The sequence below is a fragment of the Colius striatus genome, chromosome Z, assembly GCF_028858725.1.
Source record: "Colius striatus isolate bColStr4 chromosome Z, bColStr4.1.hap1, whole genome shotgun sequence".
Lineage (NCBI taxonomy): Eukaryota > Metazoa > Chordata > Aves > Coliiformes > Coliidae > Colius > Colius striatus.
This window is the reverse complement of record NC_084790.1, coordinates 74,659,774-74,666,147: the sequence shown is the minus strand read 5'-3', so window position 1 is coordinate 74,666,147 and position 6,374 is coordinate 74,659,774.

Sequence of the window (6,374 nt, the reverse complement as noted above, 5' to 3'; positions counted from 1 at the left end):
CTTACCACTCCTTTGGATATAGGCAGTCCGATGAAGTGTGAAAGACATATTTCCTGTTTGGAGGGTGAATGTAGGTCAAGCGGACTGAAGCTGAGCCTGAGTGAGAGGCAAAGGAGCAGGAGATGAAAAGCCCCAGCATCCTTGCACAGGATTCATGCCAGTGCTGGCTGCTCCCAGCAGGGTCCCCATATAAATGAAGCACCTTTGTCAATCAGACCATATGTTCCTTGTGGGATGGGAGCAAGAGCCAGCAGGAAGCTTCACCCTAAATCAAGTTAGCTGAATGCATAAATACAATAACTACCAGGACATATTCTGCTCCTGTCAACTTCAGCAGCATCTGGCTGCTGCAACATCCCCTCTGCCTCCTTACCTAAACACACACTTGGAAGACAGGCATAAATAGAAATGAAGGAGAATGAATATGAATAGAATATAGAAATAGAATAGAAATGACCCAGGAGGGTATTGCCAGCTTCCAGCTCACATGTAGCAAGCTCTTGCTAATGAGGGGAATATCTGCTGTAAGCAACCTCCTCATTCATGTTGGAGCCTGGGGATGCTCATGACTCCCCATCAGCTCGGATGCAATAACGTTAATTTTACATGGCTGTGAAACCAAGGACTTAGCTGGGCTTACAGATAGACAGGAGGAGCAAGGTCAGTCACTTTTGACTCAGGTCCATGGCTGCTGGGCGCAGGGTTTGGCAGAACTTAGAGCAGAACCTCACTCATCTTTCAAGTGTGTTAGTTATCCCAGTGACTTGCTTTGACTATGAGGGCCAGAACTGTGTCCTTTGAAGGCTGGGTGTAGAGATGGGGACACACAGAAAAGAATGTGCAGTTTTTCTCTAAAGAAAATCACCATTCAATTAGGTGCTGCAAGTAATGCACAATAATTTCATAACCCAGCACTGTTTGTTATGAGCCTGATTCCATCTCCTATATATATTGACAGTATATTTTTACTTCCAGAACCAACCAACCAAATGGTATACTTCCAAGCAAACATAGTGTGTAAGAGGTAATTTAATCTCAAGCTTCATTAGTTAAGCTATTGCATGACACAGGTAACAGATGTAAGAGAACAGACATAAAATATAGTCTCTCCATGCTTGCTATCTATGTGACTCAGCATATGGGCTGCTTGAAAATTCCCTGCACTCCCATTCACAGTGTGTTCATGGGTTTGTAAGAAAGCGTTCCTTCTCTCTAGTTCATTAACCAGCTTCCCTCACACTGGAGCTTTCCCAGTCATACAATCATAGAATCATTAAGGTTGGAGAAGACCTTTAAGATCATCAGGTTCAACCACTAACCTCACACTGCAAAGCCCACCATTAAACCATGTCCCTCAGTACTTCACCTACATGTCTTTTGAATATCTTCAAGGATGGTGACTCCACCACCTCCCTGGGCAGCCCGTTCCAATGCTTAGCAACCCTAATGTCCTATCTAAACCTCCCACAGCACAACTTGAACCTATTTCCTCATGTCCTATAATGCATTACAAGGGAGAAGAGACTAAATCAAACCTCGCTACAAACTCCTTTCAGGCAGTTGTGGAGAGTGATTGTGTCTCCTCTCAGTCTCTTTTTCTCCAAACTGAATAACCCCAGTCCTCTCAGGCACTCTCCACCAGACTTGTGCTCCAGACCTTTCACCAGCTCTGGTGTCTGTCTCTGGACATGCACCAGCACCTCAATGTCCTTTTTGTAGTGAGGGGCCCAGAAATGAGCACAGTATTCAAGGTGTGGCCTCATCAGTGCTGAGTAGAGGGGGACAATCACCTCCTTGGTCCTGCTGGCCACACTACTTCTGACACACGTCAGGGTGCCATTGGCCTTCTTGGCCACCTGGGCACACCGGTGGCTCATTTTCAGCTGCCTGTCAATTCACACCCCCAGATTCCTTTCCTCTGGGCAGCCACTCTGCCTCAGGCCTTTAGCGCTGCTGAGGGTTGTCATGGCCCAAGTGCAGGATCCGGCACTTGGCCTTGTTGAACCTCATACAGTTGGCCTTGGCCCATTGATTAAGCCCGTCCAGGTTCCTCTGAAGTGCCTTCCTGCCCTCCAGCAGGTCTGTGCTACCACTCAGCGAACTTACTGAGAGTGCACTCAATACCCTCACCCAAAGCCACATTTGCCATCGCTCCATCGTGCCAACATTTGCAGCAGGGATTTCCCCTAACAGCAGCACTACAGTGAACGGCGGTGCCCTTTGTCCAGGCTGTCCCGCATGCAGGAGCACAGATGTGGCATTAAAAGAGGGCATCACTGATTGACTGTACACATCCCAGGGATTACTGCTGCAGAACCTTGAAACTTTCACATATACAGTGACCATCATCTGCCTGAGTATCTCATTTGCAAGGAACTGGTTTGACCTTACATGCAGCCTTTTCTTGCTTCCAGCACCCCTCAGCCTGTAAACACCATGCACATCATCTTTTTGCTAGCAGATATTATTTACTCAAATCCAGGACAATCCATAAAGGTTTAAAATCCAAGGTTCATCCGTTCTTTCATTTACTGAGACTTCACGCTAAACAAGAGGGAATTCAGAGTTTCTGTTCTGCCCTTACGGGATACTAACAGCTGACTTACACCACGTCCTTTGCTGAGTGCTTCAGGCACTGTTTTGCTCTGGTAATTAGGAAGCTTAGCTCAAGTCCTTCCCTTTCAAATGGAGGCAAGTCAGACAGTAGTCTCTCACAGACCAGGCTTTGGGGCAGGCCTCTGACTCATTGGACTTCATGAGAGCTAGCAGTACTGTTCTCCACAGTTAGTATAAGTGATACCATGTCTCAGCCCCCAGCCAAAGCCATTGAATCATCAAATTCAGCAGAGAAGACAATTGCCAAGGACCATCTTCTGCTTGTGACATGGCAGAGATAGAGGTAACTCCAAAGGTCTAGCAAAGAACTGCCGCCCCAAAACACCCAATCTCTCCAAGTAACTATTTTCTTCGGTTCCAAATCTTCACTTTAGTAAAAGCTACATCTAACTCATAACGGTAACAGTGAACTAGCAGAATCCCTCAAGAACGTTGGTATGTTTTCTTTTCAATTTGACTGTCTTTCAAGCAGGTATTCGATGGCAGCCCACATATTTGATGACTTCCTGCTTTCCACATGTTCACCACAGATTCCTCCCAAAGCCCTGGCACCTCAGCATACAGAAGATGGTTGGCCACTCTGAAGGTACTATAGTTATTGCTCGTCCTCCTGGTTCACATTGCTGCCACCAACGTGTCTGCTGGAGGGGCTAGTACTCCTCGGATAACATATTTGTTCCTGTGGGGGTGCTGGGGATATCTGGATTTGCTCATCAAGAGAACGGAGGAGGTTGAGATCAATCAGTCACAGAAATAAGCAGTATCCTTGTGAGAGCTCCTCATCTTTTACTATCTGCAGGTGCAAGGGCTGGGTAGGCTGCAGTGCTGGGCAGCAGCAATAAACCACATTTCTTAATAAACACCATCCTGTAGCAGAATGAGTCCCTGTAAACACAGCTGGATCAGTATCTCCACTAAAAAGAGAGGTGTCTGGCACAAAGTTCTGTTCTCCAGGGAAACAGGATAACCCACTGAAAACGAGGACATCTAGGACATTCACTTCAACAGGGCTGAAATTTCACCCTCCTAAGTCTCCAGTGTACTGTGTGTCTGTATCCACAAAATCACCATCTACCAGTGCTGCTGTATTAAATGACACTCCTCAAATCCCAACATCTTCCTCACCTCATCCCATCACCACGCAAGTGTGCTTCTGCTGGCAGAGAAGCCCATTCACCTAGAAATCTCCTGCTGAAAAAGCCTAGTTCTGATTGTGCCTTGATACCACAAAGTACCTATTTTCAGATGTGGGTAGCACTGAGATTGACACCCCTACACACATCACTGCCCAGCCTGCTTCGGCTGTGGAGCGTGAGAACAGACCCTCCCTCTGCTGAACCCAACTGGATGCACAGGTTATTCTGAGCTGATGCTGAGGACACTCATCTGGCCTTTGGTTCACTCTCTGAGTTTCTTCTCAGGCTGATTCCTAAGGCCTCTGCCTCCAGGTGTCTGCACAACAGATAAGCGAGTACTAGCACTTTTAAACATTTTTTAACTCTTTGCCTGCAACTTCAGCTCAAATCATGCTTATATATAAAATAGCAAGTGAGAACAGGGATATAGAGCTAGAAAAGAATGAGAAATCTCCAGAGTTCTAGTATCAGAGGGAATCACTAGAGCCACAGGCGCAATGTTTTCCCTGAGTGCTGGCTTAATTTCAAGCTGATACCAGGAAGCCAACAAGCAGTTCCTTTGATGGCTGCAGCACGCTTGCCCAGGCCAACGAAGTGCAGCAAGCCTCACCACACGGTGCAGCAGGCAGCAGAAACTGCTGATCAGGCTGTATGTGGTGCAACAGGTCTTCCAGAGAATGCTTAATGAGCCTTTGCAAAGTAGACAGAGCTTCAATCCGTTTCTCAATTAAATTCATTCATCTCCCTTACAGCATCTGTGTGGGCTGTTGCCCCTGTGGGCCGCAGATCCACGTTGTGTGAGGCAAGAGGGAGCAAATTCCTGCAGCTTCCATAGGGTGTTCTGAAGCCAGGGATGCTCTCTACCCACCCAAGCACATACACCTAGCTCCTATGCCTGGGCTGCATGCCAAGGAACAGGGTCAATGTGCTTATGTTTCTGGGCATCAGCAGTACTTACAAAATGTTGAGTACTGGAAAGATTCTAGGTGGGTGACTGAGCTTGATCACATTGTATACAACTCTTCAGGAACACAAACACATCCCACAATAGACACGCACGTATCTGCTGCCAAGGAGCTAAGGCACATCTGCTTGGACAAGAAGGGGTAAGATTCATCTATTTTATAGGAAACAACCAAGCCTATTAAGGTGTATTTTTACTTAGCACCATGCCTCATGCTGCAACTTTTCCACTCACCCTTTGTTTATGACTTCTTTTACATTGGAAAATCACGTATCAAAATAACCTAAATGAGGAGCATTCCCCCTGGAATAGAAAAGGTACTTTCTAAGTTTTTTTCCCCTTGGAACTCCATCTTATGAACCTTCTTGCACTGGAAACATAAAACATCAGAGACATCAGACACAAGCAATGCCATTTATTGAAGCTTGAAACAAGTATGTCATCATAGTTTGCTTTTTAAATCTTGAAATGTTAGAGCAAGCAGTGAGTGTGCCAAATACACATTTCTTTTCCTGAGCAACCTGTTGAAACAGACGGTCTCAGGCTAACGTGGTAATCTTACACCTCGCACTCAATACTCTATTCAGGTTTTAGAATAATGACCAGCTGGGTTAGGATCATAAATCCACCTTTACTTAAAATTAGTTATGTTGTAAGTACGGAATCTTGCTAAATGAATGGGAAAGATGACTACAGATATTATTAGCAGAGAAGAGATAAGCTGATGAGGTTAATGTAAGAACCTACGGAAAATACAGCAGTGGCACTGCTCTATTGAAACAGTTCATGTTGTTGTCACAGTCTTTTCCCTAAAGTTTTAAGCTGAGCAACAGTGACAATTGTGCTTCCCTGGGTGGAATGATTACTCTGATTAATGTCCATAATGTAATTTATTCACTTTTATCTATTTTAAATGAAATTACAGCTCCCTGAAGAATGAAGCCAGAAATGGTTTTACTCCACACTAACCACAAGGAGCAGGGCAAAGGACAACCTTCCCAGGCACTTCTTCCACCGGCACCACATCCATTCAGCCAGCTCCTTTCTCATTAGCCCACATACCTGACAGCCCACTTCTGCTGACCTCTGTGGATAAAACGTTGCAGGCACCGCTGAGCACAGACAAGTCTGACTCTGAAGTGAATCTAACTTTGTCCTTCTAGAAGATGCTTCTGAGAACATCAGTCTAGGTTGTTTGGCCATCAGAGAACTGCCTTGGGTGTAGCAGTACAGGCTCTGCCCAGTGCAGCCTGAGGCCAAGTTCTGCTCAAATGCTTCCTGAATCAAATGGAATACCTCCACTCCTTCACGTGACTCAGTATTTCTGTGTCCAGTGGAATACGAACTTCCCAGATTTCTATTGCTCAAAGGGTCAGTAGCCATTCAGGGCTTCAGAAGGACATAAGCACACTGTGAAGCTTAAAAAGCATGTCAGGCATTGGCCAGCAACACCAAAGACATGTATTATTTTAAGAGTATGTGCACGTATGCTACATACACACATGCATGCACACGCACCATTGTAAGTCATCCCCCACATCTGTTTTACTAGCACCATAGTTTTAACAGTGGATTGTAAGTTTTATCAGCACCTATAACTGAGGTTACATGGCCATCACAGAGGTTCATAAAGCCACCCTTACCATGCTGCATATCCT